Source organism: Pelobates fuscus, chromosome 1 (genome assembly GCF_036172605.1).
Source record: "Pelobates fuscus isolate aPelFus1 chromosome 1, aPelFus1.pri, whole genome shotgun sequence".
NCBI lineage: Eukaryota > Metazoa > Chordata > Amphibia > Anura > Pelobatidae > Pelobates > Pelobates fuscus.
In genome coordinates this window covers 60,966,738-60,987,403 of record NC_086317.1, presented here as the reverse complement: position 1 = coordinate 60,987,403, position 20,666 = coordinate 60,966,738, and positions in this window count along the sequence as shown.

The window sequence follows — 20,666 nt, the reverse complement described above, 5'->3', positions numbered from 1 at the left end:
GTAGGGGCATACCAAGACACCCCTACACCATTAAACATAGCCACCAAGTGCATCCCTTTCCACTGTAGGGGCATACCAAGACACCCCTACACCATTATCCCAGCCACCAAGGGCATCCATTTCCAGTGTAGGGGCATACTGAGACACCCCTACACCCCCAGGTTCGTAGCTACCGCCGAGCTCGAACCTACCACCAAATCTAAAGGTAAGTATTCCTCCTATCCCACTTACCAAAAACCGACCTACCCCCAATTAAACTAAACCATCCCCCGCCGCCGTGACAAAACGGGAGAGTCAAAATTCTAACCATTAACCCACTAAATTAGGGAGGGTGGGCGGGACAGCTAACAACAGGTGAAGATTTCAAATTCAAATGGAACCCAATTTTAAAATGGCGAATATTTATATGACTAAGCCACTCCCCTTTTACCAATTGACCAATCAAGAACACTCCTCCATAGGCCTGCCTCCTAGCTCTGTCAAGGCCCATTCCACCTAGCTTTGCTTATTCCATGGGCTTCATGACATGCGCATTGTCGTCTCTTTGGCCTATTCCCGTTATAACTAATTAACCTCCAATAAACACAGACACAAGGATTATTTGGCAAAAATATTCCACGGCTTTATTAAATTATAAATATATATATAAGATAAGATATAAAATTTTAGAGGTCATTGTCACCAACATTTTAAAGACATCCCCCCAATTAACATAACTAATACCCAGACAATGACCTCACAACATACTTACATAATACAACCATATAACAGTGTAACATATCATAAATAACATAAACATTAACACAGCCACCCAGGGCAACCATTTCCAATTGTAGGGGCATACCCAGACACCCCTACACCATTATCGTAGCCACCAAGGGCATCCCTTTCCACTGTAGGGGCATACCAAGACACCCCTACACCATTAAACATAGCCACCAAGTGCATCCCTTTCCACTGTAGGGGCATACCAAGACACCCCTACACCATTATCCCAGCCACCAAGGGCATCTATTTCCAGTGTAGGGGCATACCGAGACACCCCTACACCCCCAGGTTCGTAGCTACCACCGAGCTCGAACCTACCACCAAATCTAAAGGTAAGTATTCCTCCTATCCCACTTACCAAAAACCGACCTACCCCAATTAAACTAAACCATCCCCCGCCACAGCACAGAGCTTGACCCCTCGAGCCTCCTGCGCGCCCCCACCCCGCATAAACAAAGCCTGCCTCAAACCATCCTGAAAGCCCAAATTAAGAAAATCCAAACCCACCTCCGACAAATGAACCCCATCACGCCTGAAGTATCCCGGCAACATATCCTCCAGCTCCCTGTGCCTCACTACTACCCCTCCAGATCTCTTGATAAAAATTGCCAACAACTTATTGAACTTCCGCCTGTATCTAGCCATAGCTGCGAAATCCCTCGCATGACGCCAATGGAAACGCGGTACCGTTTCCGACCAAACAATAACAACCCCGGGGATCAAAGACCTCAACTTATCCAAGTCCCTTTTAATCCCACGAACTAATTCCCTTTGCGGGACCAACCCAAAATAATTCCCCCCTGTGTGGAACAATATGAAATCGGGGACTTCCCCCCGCCCTATCCTCCGAAATAAATCCAAACACGTATCTCTCCAACCATAACCCCGAAAACCAAACCACAACACACGTAACACATCCAACGGAAAGCCGAGCTGCGTGCCTTGTCTCCGAACTGCAGCCCTCCGTTCAGCCCAGTAGACATATGAGTGGCCTACTATCCAAGCGACTCCACCTGAAATGAAAAGAAATAACTTACAACCACAGCCAACTTGAATTGTACCGCCAAAACATCAACTTGATTCATAATAACAGGTCAGGTCGTACATATGAACGGAACCTAAGCGATTCCCATCTCCCAATTTTCTTAACCAACTCGTCCCCCAAGCCTAATCTCGCCGCCTCTGTGGCAGCCCCGATCCTGAACGAGTGGGTGCCAAATTGCGAGGGATCCATGCCCAAGCGCTCCAAACCCAACTTAAAAACCCTGGTGAATTGGAATCTCGACAACGGCGAGCCGTCAGCATGGCGAAAAAATGAACCCCGCCCCTCTGGGCGGACTTCCACATATCGCTGAGCACAGCCCACCGGGCAAGCCTCCACCTGAGGTATAGCAGACAGCGTAATCGTCCGACCCTTCCCAAAGACATCAGTCTTCGAGCGCCTTAGCCGAATAGCTACTTCCGCAACCCTCACGTCCACGTCCTCGAACTGAAGACCCCCTTGCCTCAGCTTACTCCCACTTACAATCTCGCTCACCCGAAATGCCCCAAAGAAGGCCCATACAAAAGCCTTAAATAGCAAGACCTCAAACAGCGAGAAACACAAACTCGGCAAGACCCCCAGTAGCTGCAGAAGCACCGAGAAAGACACCGGCCTCCTACTGTCAGGGACAGACTTCCCCTTGCGATAACCCTTAACTGCCTGCTGCACAATAAACGACTTTGTCAAATCCTCCCACCCACGGAGCTTGAAGAGGAACGCCAGCGCCGCCAAGTTCCGGCCAACCACTGCCGGGGAAGCACCCCCTGCGAACAGCCGGCAGAGCAGCCATAAGAGAGTCTCGAGACGTACCTTTGCCGATACCATGTCCCCTGTACAGCCTACTGCTTCGTCCCACCTCTCCCACACTTTACTATACGCTGACCATGTGCCCGGAGCCAACGAATCTCTGATCAGCCGTCCAAGCAAGAAGTCCCGAGCCGCCACATCGGATCCGGACATGGCAGACCCTCCCTTTGCGCGTTCGGAGCCTCCGCCCGAAATTTTTCCCACTGAAAGCGAGAAAGAGCATCAGCAATCACGTTTAAGAAACCTGGGACATGACGTGCACGAAAAACAATGTTCAACTGCATACAGTACAAAACAAACCGACGAAGCAAGCGGACCACTGGGACCGATGACGCTGACAGATTGTTCACTGCCTCCACAACAGCCTTGTTGTCCGTAAAGAAAACCACTCTCCTATTGCGCAAAACCTGGCCCCACAAGGAGAGTGCCACCACCAATGGGAACAGCTCGAGAAAAGCCAAGTTCCGAATCAGCGGGCTGCCTGCCCACCTTTCGGGCCATCTTTCCGCACACCACTGACCCGCGAAATAGGCCCCGAAACCGACACTCCCAGATGCATCGGTAAAGAATTCCAACTCGGGTGACTCAATACACTTTTCCCTGAAAAAGACCTTCCCGTTAAAACCCCTCAGGAAGGTTTCCCATACACCCAAGTCCTCCTTGATCGGAGCCGTGATTCTAATAAAATGGTGAGGGGACCGCACTCCCGCCGTGGCTTTGGCTAGGAACCGGTTAAATACCCTCCCCACCGGAATAATGCGACAAGCGAAATTCAACCGTCCCAACAACGATTGTATGGCCCGCAGTGTCGCCTTCCTTGCCCCCCGCAACTCTGAAATAGCGTCACGCAAGGACTCCAACTTATCCGCTGGTAACCTACATTCCCCGGTGACCGTGTCAATTTCAAGACCTAGGAAACTAAGGCAAGTAACAGGCCCCACGGTCTTGTCGCGAGCCAATGGTATCCCAAAAACCTGGCAGACCCATTCAAGACACCGCAACCTGAAACGGCAAGCGTCAGAGCCGGCCGGCCCAACACACAAGAAGTCATCCAAATAATGGACCACCAACTTGGTGCCCGCCTCCTTTCTCACTACCCATTCCACGAACGTACTAAATTTCTCAAAGTACGCACATGAAATGGAGCATCCCATGGGTAAGCACAGATCCACAAAATAGCTACCATCAATAAAACAACCCAGTAAGTGGTGACACATTGGGTGAATGGGCAAAAGGCGGAAAGCCGCTTCTATGTCCGCCTTAGCCAACAATGCTCCGCGTCCCGCCTCCTTTACCAGCTCGACCGCCTGGTCGAATGATGCGTAGGAAACAGAACAGAGCGCCCCGTCAATGTCATCATTGACCGATGACCCTTTCGGGTATGACAAATGGTGGATGAGGTGAAATTTTCCCGCCTCCTTCTTTGGCACTAAGCCCAGAGGGGAAACCCTAAGATCGGGCAGCGGAGGCGCTTTATACGGACCCGCCATCCGGCCCAGGCGAACCTCATGAAGCAGTAGTGATTTCTCACACACTACATCATGATGTTCGCCAACAGAGCGCAGATTACGGAAACGCGGCGCCACAACCCGCTCCCGAAAGGGAATGATAAAACCCTTCGTAAATCCCTCAAACAACAAACAGGCATCCTCTCGTTTACCGTAGCTGTTTAGCCACGGGAGCATCGCGTCTACCTTCACCGGTGACCGACCCAGCGGCAGCGGATGGTGCTGGAGCACCTCCGGCCGAGCTAGTTGCTGTGGACTTACCCCGCTTGAAGCACCGGTTGTAACCGTGCCCCCCTCCGCACCCGGAGCATTCATGCTTGAAGCGGCATGAGGCACCCCACTTACATTGGCCCTCATTATAGAGCCAGCAAAAACCCTTCCTTTGCGCAGCCGACGCGGTGGAAGAGACACCGACGCCAGCCCCCCCTTGAAAGGGAGCCGCCTTCTGGGACATCATCAGCTTCATCCACAACGGTAGGTCCATCTGATCCCACCTCATCCCTGGGTTAGCTGATAGCCTCTGGCGAAACTGCTCGTCGTACCGCCACCAGGCTAGCCCCCCATAAGTGCGGTAAGACTCCCACACCCCATCCAAGTAACAAAACAGTTGTGAACATTTTTCAGGGGCCTTTTCCCCCAGCACACTCGCCAGTATGCAAAATGCCCGCAACCAATTCCCGAAAGTTTTCGGGATTTTTCTATACCTACGCCGCTTTTCCTCCTCCTCTTTCTTAGCGTCCTTCTTGTCCTCCTCCTTCAAATCAAGATACTCATCTAAGGGGAGAAGGGAGAAGATCTCCACAAATTCACCCTTCCACAACCTTTCCTTAACTTCCATCTTAAGGTGACACCCTAGCGGACCCGCAAACGACACGTGTACATTCTGCCGTGCTGCATCTGGAATCTCCCCCACTAGCGTGTCCCTCTCCGCAGCCACTTCAGTGGCTACTGACCCCGCTGACGCTGCTGCTAACTCACCTGCCCCGCTCCCCGCCCGCTCGGAGACCGGTATCACCCCCGACCCCAAACCCGACGAACCTGGCAACCAAGCCCTACTAAAAGAGGCCCCTTTATCCAGCCCCGAACTCCAAGATGTAAGGAATGATTTTAAACCCTCTAATAAATCTCCAGAGTGTGGTGTACTGTGCAACTCACCGACCAAACCCCGTGGTGTTGCTGATCCTGGGGCTGCATCCCGAACTCCGCCATGCGATGGGCCTGGCGATGCTGCTGTGAATTCTCCGCTGTCCCTAGGCCTCCTGCGGCCCGCTGACCCGACATCCAACGACCTGTGGGTGAAAGAAGCACAACTGGGGAGGCCGTCGTCAGAACACAAATCCTCCCTAACCTCAACCCTTGTGCCTCTATGCGTACTGCTACTCCTGGCCTGTCGGCCCTTTCTGCCACACCTGTCCCCGGACGGACTTCTGTCCCGCCTGTCAGGAGAGCCCCCGTTCACTGACCTGGATGCACTCCCCCGCGAGACTGGACCCCGAACGGGTGAGCCGCGGTAACGCCCCACCGACTCCCCGCTGCTGCTGCGCTGCCTGCTCCGCCGGCTACTCCTGGAGCGATGACGAGACCCCCTGACACCCCCCCTGTCACTGCGCCAGCTAACGGGACTGTCCGACCTATCCTGAGCGCGGCCTTCCCTGCCCGCCCGCTGATCTGTCGGCCTACAGCGCCCCATCCCTGTGCCAGTTCTGTAGGGGGCTGTGCCACTGCCTGCTGTGACCCCGCCACCCGTCACCAGCGCCCTATGAGCAGTCCTATCGCCTGTCACCTGCGGCCGCTGCGCCGATGGAAGGGGTGCTTGCGGCCTAGCCCTCGCTTGCTGCAACCCGCTGCGTGCTCTGGGTGCCCCCCTACCTGCCCTAGAATGGGTGGCAGGTGCTGACTGTCCCCTGCTGTCCGAGCCCGTATTGGCTGCCCCAACATCTGCGGAACCTGAACGGGTTAAGAGGGCCTCATCTGACAACCCCTGCTTTTTACCCCCTTTTGTCCTAACTGACCCAGGGGGCGACTCACCGCGATTACTCTGTCCTGCGGGCTGCTCCCTGCTCCCAACGGGACCCGCTGCTGGTAACGAGCCCGCTGCCTCTGCGTTCCTCGGCGCCATCTTGTCCTGACCGCACACCTCAGATGCTGCGTGCCGACCTTGGTGTGTGGTCGCCCCCGGGCCGCTACCTCCGCGGATCCTAGCCCGGCCGCCACTCCTCCTGTTGCCGGTTCCTGCCCCGCCGGCTGACGGGCTGCGACTCCTAACCGCGCCAGCACCGGCATCAGGGCTCAAACGTTGTGGAGGCCTGGTCTGGCGCGAAGTCCTCCGCGCCGGCGCCGCCGACGGACCCGCCATGCTCAGTGCTGCCCCCAGCTGCTGCTCCATCCAAGCTGTGCCATGCTGCCGTATTGCCGCCTATACGCCCTCGAGGATCGCTGCCATATCACTATCAGCCACGGAATCCATCTGAAAAACAAAGAAGAAGAAATCCCAACCAGAAGCCAGCAACAGCTAACAACAGGTGAAGATTTCAAATTAAAATGGAACCCAATTTTAAAATGGCGAATATTTATATGACTAAGCCACTCCCCTTTTACCAATTGACCAATCAAGAACACTCCTCCATAGGCCTGCCTCCTAGCTCTGTCAAGGCCCATTCCACCTAGCTTTGCTTATTCCATGGGCTTCATAACTGGTTTGGATCAACATAGGGGATGTTGGAGCTGTAGCTGGTCACCCATGATTTGAATGAGACCCAAAGCAGCCACAAAATGAATAGTGTTTTAAAAAAGAATAAAGATATTTTTTTTATTATGAAGACTGCAGCTTCCACAGTGGTGCTCCACTTGTATCAAACTTATATCAAGCGTATTTATTAGTGGCTTCCCAGTTGTCAGCATGTACTGAGGCAGAGTTTTTTTTAATTCTTTATTTTATTTGTTTTAGTTGTTATTGCAATTACAGAAATTATAGAAATTTAGATTAGTATGTATGTAACAGTATACAGTATCCCACAGGTTTGCCAGGTTCTCAGCACAGTTTGTTTGCAATATTCAACTTCTGATACAGTTTTGTAGGCTCTTTATAAAAGTATATAATCCCTGGCATGGTTTGGCATTCTAGCCTCACTTTGAAGGGATCTGTAGAGCTGGGTGCTCAATGATACATAGAAAGAGTGGTATTGTGTTTCCTTTAGTGTAGTGTAGGTCTGTGGTAGTTATGTGGGTCTCTCTGCGTTGCACGGTGTACGTCTGTTGTGTACTGCTCTCACAGTGCTAAAGTCGAGAGGTATTCCTATCTGCTTAAGTTCTTAAGCGGGGTCCCAGTGAGGCGATGATCTTGCTGCTGAGTGCTAACCGTCTGATCTTTTAGTTTCTGTGGGGGTGGTGCCCTTGTCTTTGTTACTTACATTTCCCTAAATAACCCCCCACTATTGTGAACCTTATATACCTTCCTCATTTTCAAACAGCACCATGTACCAACACACACTCTCCCACCTTAAGTGAAAACACTGTCCCAGCAGTTCAAGATGTTTGTCCTCTACTCATATCATATTCCACCCCACTCCTTCCATGTTCAAACAACTCATTTCACAAATTTAGAAAAATCAATATGAGACTTAAGTACACCTTTTCTTTAGATTTATTAATTATATTTTACAGAATTTGTATTATTTTACAGTTTTTGCTACGGCGATAAAAGACCTAGGGGTTCAAAATCTATCTTAAAAATCATGACATATTTGGCCAGAAAATCACCAAGATGTGGGGTACCTCTGGACTCACGAAGAGTCATCCTTCAGCACCCAGGAAAGGAAAAAACCCCTGTGGAGGAAACCTCTGGGGAACCATGGCTTGAAGGATTGCCCTTCCCTCTGGGCATTAAGAGGCAAGTGCAGACAGTGTTTTTGAAGCAGAGCATGGTATTTTGATGCACAGTTTAAACTGATAGACACACATACAGATGGCAGAGGGGGAAAGACAGACATAAAAATGCATAGGCCGACAGATAGGCAGGCATACAGACCAACAGATAAACAGAAAGAGGAACTATTTCAATCAATACGCAGACAAGGAAATGATAGGAAAGAAGACAGACAGGCAGGAAAAGAGACAGATCGGCAAGCAGAACAACATTCAAACAGAAAGATATACTTGCAATAGGCACATTTCCTCTTCACTTCATGTTACAATCTTCCCAATGCAGCTTGAAAAGCGAAAAAATTATGTTCATTATCTTTGAAGAAACTCCAGCGTTTGATAAAGGGTAGTTGTGCAAAATATAATGCTCCTCTGCTAGATCCTCCATTGGTCCAGATCAAATTAAGGGTAGTTAAGCTCCAAATCTTCAGACACATCCAGTTGAGGCATAGATGCCTATGCCATTGTGATGGTACGACACCTCTCGATACAGTGTGCTCTGTCAGAGCCTCACATACATCTGGGAGGTTAACAGAATGTTCAAGCAAGAGTAGCAGCCTAACATTTATGGCATCACAACATGACATCACCTTCTATGATATCACTGCTACAGATCAGTCTTCCTAAGTAGCAGGGTAGACAGGTAGAGGGGAGAATATTTCAAATTAGACATCAAAAGGTGACTGCAACAAAAATAGAAAAGGTGTCAATAAATATCCCTTTGATATCAATTTGAAAAAAAAAAAACATTGCAATGTCCACTGTTTACTGACCTTTTGAACCCGTTAGAGATAAGATATGTGTTATTACTGTCAAAGCTGCCCTTGTGACTGATTTTCCCATGCACCCCTGGCCACTTCTTCATAAAAAAGTGCGCCTCTTTCGTCATTTAAGAATTTTGAATGGTATATTTATTTTTTTCCAGCTACTACAAATCAATAACACGTTTTGCTCTTACAACTTACAATTTCCATTCTACCTAGTAAGTAAATCATGTACAGTACTGTATCCACTTTTTTTATTTTATTTTAATAAAATTTATTTTGTTTAGTAATTGTTTGCTTCAGACATAATATATGTAAATAAAAAAATTAAGTCCCATTGCTCCGAAAGCCTGTTAATAAGTGACCAAATCAAGATATCAACAGTATAACAGTCTAATATTCACCTAACACAGACAGTGCATAATAGCCTGTTGTATGGGATACACACAAGATAATCTGAAACATGTTTTACTTCTTACTTTCATAACTGGTTTGGATCAACATAGGGGATGTTGGAGCTGTAGCTGGTCACCCATGATTTGAATGAGACCCAAAGCAGCCACAAAATGAATAGTGTTTTAAAAAAGAATAAAGATATTTTTTTATTATGATGACTGCAGCTTCCACAGTGGTGCTCCACTTGTATCAAACTTATATCAAGCGTATTTATTAGTGGCTTCCCAGTTGTCAGCATGTACTGAGGCAGAGTTTTTTTTAATTCTTTATTTTATTTGTTTTAGTTGTTATTGCAATTACAGAAATTATAGAAATTTAGATTAGTATGTATGTAACAGTATACAGTATCCCACAGGTTTGCCAGGTTCTCAGCACAGTTTGTTTGCAATATTCAACTTCTGATACAGTTTTGTAGGCTCTTTATAAAAGTATATAATCCCTGGCATGGTTTGGCATTCTAGCCTCACTTTGAAGGGATCTGTAGAGCTGGGTGCTCAATGATACATAGAAAGAGTGGTATTGTGTTTCCTTTAGTGTAGTGTAGGTTAGTGGTAGTTATGTGGGTCTCTCTGCGATGCACGGTGTACGTCTGTTGTGTACTGCTCTCACAGTGCTAAAGTCGAGAGGTATTCCTATCTGCTTAAGTTCTTAAGCGGGGTCCCAGTGAGGCGATGATCTTGCTGCTGAGTGCTAACCGTCTGATCTTTTAGTTTCTGTGGGGGTGGTGCCCTTGTCTTTGTTACTTACATTTCCCTACATAACCCCCCACTATTGTGAACCTTATATACCTTCCTCATTTTCAAACAGCACCATGTACCAACACACACTCTCCCACCTTAAGTGAAAACACTGTCCCAGCAGTTCAAGATGTTTGTCCTCTACTCATATCATATTCCACCCCACTCCTTCCATGTTCAAACAACTCATTTCACAAATTTAGAAAAATCAATATGAGACTTAAGTACACCTTTTCTTTAGATTTATTAATTATATTTTAGAGAATTTGTATTATTTTACAGTTTTTGCTACGGCGATAAAAGACCTAGGGGTTCAAAATCTATCTTGAAAATCATGACATATTTGGCCAGAAAATCACCAAGATGTGGGGTACCTCTGGACTCACGAAGAGTCATCCTTCAGCACCCAGGAAAGGAAAAACCCCCTGTGGAGGAAACCTCTGGGGAACCATGGCTTGAAGGATTGCCCTTCCCTCTGGGCATTAAGAGGCAAGTGCAGACAGTGTTTTTGAAGCAGAGCATGGTCTTTTGATGCACAGTTTAAACTGATAGACACACATACAGATGGCAGAGGGGGAAAGACAGACATAAAAACGCATAGACAGACAGATAGGCAGGCATACAGACCAACAGATAAACAGAAAGAGGAACTATTTCAATCGATACGCAGACAAGGAAATGATAGGAAAGAAGACAGACAGGCAGGAAAAGAGACAGATCGGCAAGCAGAACAACATTCAAACGGGCGTGTCTTGGCCATTATCTTAGATGGCCACGTTTTAGAGAGGCTCCTGGACAAGGGGGGCAATTTCGTTCAAAAAGTGCAAATTTAACGGCAATGGAAACATTTTACTTATGATAACTAATAGCTAATATCTATCTGAATATGGAGAAACAAAGAAAAAACGAAAAATCCGTACCTGCAATAAAGAAAACGGGAGCGGGAGCAGGAGCTGCTGGGGTGAGTAAGGGTGCCCAGGCTCACTCCCCTGCCTCAAAATCCGGCTCGCGGCTGGTTTCGCCGCTTAAAATATCGTTGGTGGCGCCGGGGAAATCCCTCCCCACCTCCCTCCCGGTCTCCCATGTCAAATCTTATGCCTGTGCGGTCGCGACCCGCTCGCAGCATCCAGAGTGCGGCGGGACCGCGGCTGCACTAGCCGACACCTCTGTGTGCGGCTCAGAGTGCTCCGAGCACTCAGCATGCTCGGAGCACAGAGCTGTGTCTCCCGCGAGCGGCAAGGACCACCCAGCAAGCCGCTCGCGGTCTCAGCATAGAGCAGCCCGGTCACTCACTTACAAAAGTGACCGGGCTGCTAGTAAAGGGGAGGGTAGTGTGAGGTCTCGCTCCCCATCGGGATCCTCGGCCTCCAGGTTGTCGGTCCCGGTGGGGGGGGGGGGCTCTGCTATCCGACCCAAAATTCTTAAAGGGACAGTAAGGGCTATGGAAAGCCCAGAAGACCAAAATATGGAAATAGGAGCTGAAATGCTCCAAACAAGTACTTTCTCTGCACTACCACAGAGAAAAGGTCATGATGCCACAACAAAGATGGCTGCCAGACCAGAGATTGAGTATTCCACTCCCAAGATGGCCACTGCCACCTCCAATATGGCTACCACCACATTTATAGCAGCGACTTACAATCCTAATATGCCACCTGAATTGGCAGATGATCTGCCACCATCAGCTGGCATGATAATACAACTCATTAAAGATTTGAGAGTCGATCTGAAAAACGACTTTAAGAAAGACTTTGACACTTTATATGGAGCCATGGAGGGCATTAATCAGCGGACGGAAATAATAGAGAATAGATTGCACTCTCAAGAGCAATCTCACCTGGATTTGGTTGAAACTGTAAAAGAGCTTCAGAAGCAAGTACACCAACAAGCGGAAAAGTTAGCGGACGCCGAGGATAGAAGTAGGTGTAATAATCTAAGGATCAGGGGGATCCCTGAAAATATAGACTCTCTGGAATTACAAAGTTATTTCCAGGCAATGGTGAAGTCAGCTCTACCAACTGCTAAAAATACGGATATGCTACTGGACCGCATCCATAGATTGCCTAAACCCGGTAATGCGCCTGCGGCTGCACCCAAAGATGTGATAGTGAGATTTCACTATTACCACATTAAAGAGGAATTTCTGGGTGCAGTACGCACGTCAGGTCTCACGGGGGACTACAGCGGTATGAAGGTCTTCCAAGACTTCTCTGCCCAAACAATGAGGCGACGCAGAGAATTTCAACTTTTTACCGCGGATCTAAGACAAAGAGGGATAAGATATAGATGGGGATTCCCGGTTAAAGTCCTTTTCCGCATGGATGGCAGGAATTTCATAATCACGTCGCCTGAGGAAGGAATGGACCTCATCCAATCCATGAATAGAAGTCAGGTATCGCCTCATAGACTCTCGCCATCTACTCCTCTGCAGGCCAGTAAGAGAAGCAAATCTGACACTTCCTGAGTTTCCAGTTTATAGAGCTACAGTCTTCATTTTCCACGGTCGTAAATCGTTCGACGCTTCAAGTTTAGATGTTCTTCCTATCTTCACTAAGGAATTTTATTTACTTTTTTTATATACGTTTATTTTCATGATTTTTTTTTCTCTCTTGATTTTTATGGCTTGGTTCCGAGAAAACTTTATCTCTGTAACAGACTATTGAGTCCTGCTCCAGTCTGGAGATTTAACGGGATTACTTTGAATCTCGACTTGTTTCTCCTCGTTATGACTGTCCTTAGAGTTTACACACCAATGATTATTTGATATGCAACTTAACAGTTTATTTCAGAAATTGATTTGACCACTTAAGTATTTCCAAATTTTCATAATCAATATTATTTTGTGTTTTTTTTTTTTTTTATTATTATTTTTTATTTTTTTTTTTTTTTTATTTTTTTGGTGTGGTTTTTTTATTTATATTACTCCCCTTGTACCCAGCAGCCTTCTCTCCCCCCAACCTGGGCCTAATACCCTGAGATGGAGAAACTTTTTTTGCTCTCCCTCATGGCCCTTTTTCAATGTTTGTTTATTTCCCCTGATAGGGGTATATACCCAAGTTTTTTGTACCCTGTTGATATTTTTATTTTTCTATTTTCTTTGACCATCCATCCTTTAAAATTTGGTAGAAATGTTTCCAGATCACGAATTACAGAAATGCCTCATACAAAAATGCATATTATGTGGCATCAGCGACTTGCACAAATCTGTTTATTTATTCCTGTACACACATGTACACAACTAGAGTTTGTTGTGACAGTATTGTTGGATGTTTCTTTATTGGAAGGCGGTTGTTCGGACTCTCACAAAGTTGAATGTTCTTTTACTCTTTATCAAGCATTGCTGTTCCATAAATTATGGTTTTAAAATATATGTCATTTAATGTGAGAGGCCTGAACACCGCCCACAAAAGACGCTTACTATTTAAAGAAGCAAAATCCAACAAATCAGATGTCATCTGTGTACAGGAAACGCATTTTAAAAATGATAAAAAACATAAGATTATGTCAAAGCTTTTCCCAGTCCAATATCATAGCACTTATAAATCCAAGTCTAGAGGTGCATTGATCTTCTTCCACAGGAATGTAGCATGTTCGACGAACAAAGTAATGACGGATGATGACGGGAGGTATTTAATATGGATAGGTTCACTTAACACTATTGAATATACTATAGTGAACATGTATTTTCCCAACACCGGTCAGTTGCAGTTCTTTAGGAAATTGATGGACTTAGTGAATGAGAATGTGAGAGGCAGCTTGGTAATGTGTGGCGATACGAATTTTGTTATGGACGGTGAATTGGATAACGCTAGGGAAGACAGTGATCAACAACATAGAGGGGACAGCGACAGATTAGCAAACAAATGTTCCAGATACATGCTTGAATGTGGTTTATATGATTCCTGGAGACATGAGAATGAAAGAGATTTTACGTATTATTCTGTATCTAAAAATATGTATTCCAGGCTGGATAGGTTTATGGTCCAGAGCGCTTTAATTCCGCACATCTTGAAATCTGATATCTTAGACATTAACTGGTCTGACCATGCTCCAATCATAATGCATATTGACGAAATTGTTTCTTCAGCCCCGAATAGAACCTGGAAATTAGGCGATTATTTATTAAATGATGTTGTGAACAGATCATTGACGGAGAAAGCCTTGAGCGATTATTTTTTGGAAAATGCCTCACCCGAGGTTCCTGGTGAGGTGTCTTGGAATGCGCATAAGGCTGTGTTAAGAGGTCATTTTATTTCTAGAGCGTCTCACCTGAAGAAACTTAATAGCAATAATTTAAGAACATTGGAAAAAGAACTGTACAATTTGAACCAGGCTAATAAACTTGGCCCCTCGTCTTCCCTATCAGCAATGATAGGAGAAATTAAGACTAAAATTAACAAAATTAATTTAGATCGTACATCTCTTATGGTGAGGCGTCTCAGGAAAACATTTTACTTAAAAGGCAACAGGGCCTCTACTCTTTTGGCATCTAAACTCCGGCAAGTAAATGCACAATCAAAAATAGCGTATTTACTTGATGATCAGGGGCGAAAAGTATTTCATCCTACTAAAATCAGTGACATGTTTGCAGAGTATTATAGTAAACTTTATAATTTAGAATGTGATTCGAACCTTACCCAGCCTTCTGCAACGACCATCGATAAATTTTTAGACAGAGTGACATTGCCTCGGCTGTCTCCAGGACACTTAGAAAGCTTAGGATGTGAAATATCAGCAAAAGAGATAGCTGAGGCGATCAAACTTATGCCATCCGGAAAAGCCCCTGGTCCCGATGGATTCACTATTTTATATTATAAAACTTTTCAAGAAATTTTAATTCCCCACATGACCAAATTATTCAACTCCTATAAGTCCGGGGGAACGATGCCAGAGGAGTCCTTGTGCGCACGAATAGTCACCTTGCCAAAACCGGGAAAAACTCCTGATAGAAGCCACAATTTTAGACCCATTTCTCTAATCAATAATGACTCAAAGATTTATTCTAAAGTTCTCGCAAATAGATTAACCAAATTAATCCCATTGCTAATAAACAAGGATCAAGTGGGTTTTGTAAAGGATAGACAGGCGCCCGACGGGACTAGAAGATTCATAAACTTGATTCAGCACATAAATATGACCAAAACGCCTTCATTGCTTCTATCTCTAGACGCAGAGAAGGCGTTTGACAGGATACATTGGGGATATTTATGGAGAACGTTGGATAGATTCAACATACCATCATCCTTTATCACAGCAATTAAGGCGCTATATTGTGCACCTTCCGCCCATGTCTCAGCTTCCGGTTTCACATCCAAAACGTTTTCTCTAACCAATGGGACGAGACAGGGGTGCCCTTTATCTCCAATTTTATTTGTTCTAGCAATAGAACCCCTGGCTGAACTAATTAGAACAACCCCACAAATTGCAGGAATTGTTGTTAAAGAATCCGCACACAAAATTGGCTTGTTTGCAGACGATATAATTCTAGCTGTCAAAAACCCAAAAGAATCTTTGAGCCACCTCAAAGACATTTTAACTCAATTTGGCGAGATATCGTACTACAAATTAAACGAGTCTAAGTCTCAGGCCCTTCCATTTCATTTAAAAAATTCGGAAACCATTGCCCTTAAGAAATTATATTTATTTGATTGGAGAGCTGACTATATGGAGTATCTTGGCATTCATTTATGCAAAAATTTGGTAAATATGCATAATCACAACTTGAGGAAAGCATGGTCGGACCTACAAAAGGAGATGGAGAGATGGGGCGGAATGGAACTTTCATGGCTGGGGAAGGTCGCATCTGTTAAAATGACGATACTACCAAAAATTCTATATTTCTTTAGGACCATCCCTTTATCCATCCCATTATCATTTTTTAATAAAGTTCACTCAACAATGATGAAGTTCATCTGGGGGAACAAGCCTGCTCGAGTGAAGCTCACTTCCTTGCAGCACCACAAATCGAATGGCGGTATCGGTGTTCCCGATATCCGCAAATATTATTTCGCCACTAACGCTGCAGTGGCTGTGAGCTTTAATAATCAGGTTGATAAACCCAGATGGATGGAAATAGAAGAATCAAAAATTTTACCGGTTAGATTGTCAGAATTACCTTGGTTAAATCCTAAGAAAAGACCTGGAATTACAAAATTATTTTTATCTACCAAGACTACACTTAAGGCCTGGGATATTGTTTTTAAAAATGATCATTCTCCCAGCCTATATAGAGCAATGCCAATTGAGCTATTGAAGGATTATATTCCATCTTTAAAAACAGAACTGTTGAAGGAATGCTCTATAACTAATCTTGACAATTTTTTTCACGGCAATGCTATTCTTTCTTTGGAAAAATTTAAACTTAAGTATGGATTAACGAATGTATGTGAATTGGATTGTATGTTAATCATTGACAAATTGAAAGAACTATATAAGGTACCTGAAACAGATAAAAAATTATAAAACGCTTGAGATGTCTCCATTAGAGAAAGCTTTTTTATGCAGCCCCACTAGTAAAGGCATGATATCTTTATGCTACTCGTTTTATAACGCCAAGCCCCTAGTAAAATTAAAACATATGTTGTCATGGGAGACGGAGTTGGGTGCCCAGTACGATCTAGAAGAATGGTTCGGGTTTTTTTAAGCTTTAAAAGGTATTTCGTATTGCACCGACCACTTTGAAAATCATTACAAAATTTTATATCGCTGGTACCTGGCCCCGTCTAGATTGCACAACATGAACAATATGTATTCTGACCGGTGTTGGAGAGATTGTGGGGGTGTGGGCAATATGGCCCATATTTGGTGGTTCTGTCCTAAATTAACTAAATATTGGAAATTGATTCACGACCTAATTATTAAAGTGGACAGAACCATTAGCATTTTAACCTCGGAACTAGCCTTATTCAAAAAACTCCCGGAGTCCATTAATAGATCGGACAAAATAATCATAGGTCACATTTTGATCGCTGCTACATCCTGTTTACCTAGATATTGGAAGTCCCAAGATGTGCCATCTCTCAGGGAAGTTTTTAATTTGATTCTAGAAAACAAGGCACACGAATTATCACATAGAGCTAATATGCGTGGTTTCCCAATATTAAAATACAATTGGGATAAGTGGGAAGAAAAAATCAAAGCAGCATATGGTCTTTGACATATTTATTATTAAAGTGCATTGATGTAAAACATATTATTATTATTTTCTATTTATTTTTTTGCCATATACACTGTTATGCCTATTGTAATACTGGATGGTTATTCTTTTCCATTTCCAAGTTCCCCTTCCCTTCCTACCCCCAATACAATGTTTATATTCTTGTTGTTATACAAATATGTAAAACTTTAATAAAAATTATTTGAAAAGAACAACATTCAAACAGAAAGATATACTTGCAATAGGCACATTTCCTCTTCACTTCATGTTACAATCTTCCCAATGCAGCTTGAAAAGCAGTGGCGTCTCTAGGATTCATTTTTAGGGGGGGCACATGGTGGGCCAGGAACAAAAGTAGGGGGGCACATTTAACCCCGCCCTCGCCGCAGTTTGACCCCGCCCCTGCCGCATGTTAAGCCCCGCCCCCCGACACAATGTTTTTTTTTTTTTTTTTTTATAATCCCTGGTGGAGGATTCATTATTTTCCACCAGGGATTATTAAAAAAACAGTGCCATAGTTGCCAACATTTGAGAAATTGGGACATTCAGCGCTCCCTGTACAGTGCTGCTCTCTGTATAATACATGGCTGTGTGTATAATATCCTGGGACAGTCAGTGCTCCCTGTATAGTGCTGCTGTCTGTAAATACAGATCTGTTTGTGTAAAATATCCCAAGACAGAGAGCAGCACTATACAGGGAACACTGATTGTCCCAGGATATTATACAGACACAGACCTGTATTATACAGAGAACAGCACTATAGTATTATACAGATAGCTGAGCATATACCCCATGTCCCAATCTCTAGACTACAAGTACCTGTCAACAGCAGCTCCCAGATGCGTGTAACAGGGCTAAATTGTGCGGCAGCTCACACAGATGATTCAGCGGTAAAGCGCACTCGCTGGCAAAGCCAAACTGGAAAGCAGCCCTGGAAAAAAAATGTATGCCATTCCTACAGGTCAATATATATATATATATATATATATATATATATATATATATATATATATATATATATATATATATATATATAGTACAGTGAGCACACAAGCTCACTGACATGCGCAAATAGGCTCACTGACAGACAAAAAACTCTCTGACTCGCACACAGGCTTACTACAGACAAACTCACTTGTATAAACACAAGGCTCACTACAAAGAAGTTCAGGGACACACACATGCTCAATAAATAGAAGCTCACTGACACACACAAGCAGTACCATCTTAACAGTGTTAAGGGCCCCCGGGCAAAGCAGTGCACTGGGGCCCTTCCTACACAACAACTCACAGGAATACAAATTGTAATTATTGATAGACTGCTGAGTACATACACACAGTACACAAATACGAACACCGAGAAACTTCTGAATACACACACACAGACGTTGCTGAATGCACACAGACGTTGCTGAATGCACACAGGCTGATTTATACACTTACACACAGACTGCTGAGTCCAACACACACACAGCTGAGTCCATACACACACACACACAGACATAAAGACTGCTGAGTCCATACACACACAGACATACACACAGACTGCTGAGTCCATACACACACACACACACACACACACACACACACACACACAGAGTGCTGAGTCCATACACACACAGACTGCTGAGTCCTAGATACACACACACACACACACACACACACAGACTGCTGAGTCCATACACACACACACACACACAGACTGCTGAGTCCATACACACATACAGATTGCTGAGTCCATACACACAGACACACACACTGCTGAGTCCATAAACACACACAGATACACAGACTGCTAAGTCCACACACACACACACATACACAGACTGCTGAGTCCATACACACACACACATACACAGACTGCTGAGTCCATACACACACACACACATACACAGACTGATGAGTCCATACACACACAGACACACAGACTGCTGAGTCCATACACACACACATTTACTGCTGAGTCCACACAAACACACACACACACACACACACAGACTGCTGAGCCCATACACACACACACACAGACTGCTGAGGTCATACACACATAGACTGCTGAGTCCATACACACACACACACAGACTGCTGAGTCCACCCACCCACCCACACACACACACACACACACACACACACACACACACACACTGCTGAGGTCATACACACACATAGACTGCTGAGTCCATACACACACACACACACACACACACACATACACAGACTGCTGAGTCCATATATACACACACACACACACACAAACGCCCAGACTGCTGAGTCCATACACACACACACAAACACACAGACTGCTGAGTCCATACACACACACACACAGACTGCTGAGTCCATATACACACAGACTGCTAAGTCCACACACACACACACACACACACATACACAGACTGCTGAGTCCATACACACACACACATACACAGACTGCTGAGTCCATACACACACACACACATACACAGACTGATGAGTCCATACACACACAGACACACAGACTGCTGAGTCCATACACACACACATTTACTGCTGAGTCCACACAAACACACACACACACACACACACACAGACTGCTGAGCCCATACACACACACACAGACTGCTGAGGTCATACACACATAGACTGCTGAGTCCATACACACACACACACAGACTGCTGAGTCCACCCACCCACCCACACACACACACACACACACACACACACTGCTGAGGTCATACACACACATAGACTGCTGAGTCCATACACACACACACACACACACACACACACACATACACAGACTGCTGAGTCCATATATACACACACACACACACAAACACCCAGACTGCTGAGTCCATGTGAGAGTGAGGGGGGGGTTGATGTGAGAGTGAGGGGGGGTTGATGTGAGAGTGAGGGGGGGTTGATGTGAGAGTGAGGGGGGGTTGATGTGAGAGTGAGGGGGGTGATGTGAGAGTGAGGGGGTGATGTGAGAGTGAGGGGGTGATGTGAGAGTGAGGGGGGGTTGATGTGAGAGTGAGGGGGGGTGATGTGAGAGTGAGGGGGTGATGTGAGAGTGAGGGGGTGATGTGAGAGTGAGGGGGGGGGTGATGTGATGTGAGAGTGAGGGGGTGATGTGATGTGAGAGTGAGGGGGGGTGATGTGATGTGAGAAGGAGGGGGGTGATGTGAGAAGGAGGGGGGCTGATGGTGAGGGTGGTGAGGCTGAGGGTGGTGAGGCTGAGGGTGGTGAGGCTGAGGGGGTGAGGCTGAGGGGGGTGAGGCTGAGGGGGTTGAGGCTGAGGGGGTTGAGGGGGTGGGGGGTGAGGCTGAGGGTGGTGAGGGGTGAGGCTGAGGGTGGTGAGGGGTGAGGCTGAGGGTGGTGAGGAGTGAGGCTGAGGGTGGTGAGGAGTGAGGCTGAGGGGGGTGGGGGTGATGCTGAGGATGGTGAGGTGGTAATGCTGAGGGTGGTGAGGTGGTGATGCTGAGGGTGGTGAGGTGGTGATGCTGAGGGTGGTGGGGTGGTGATGC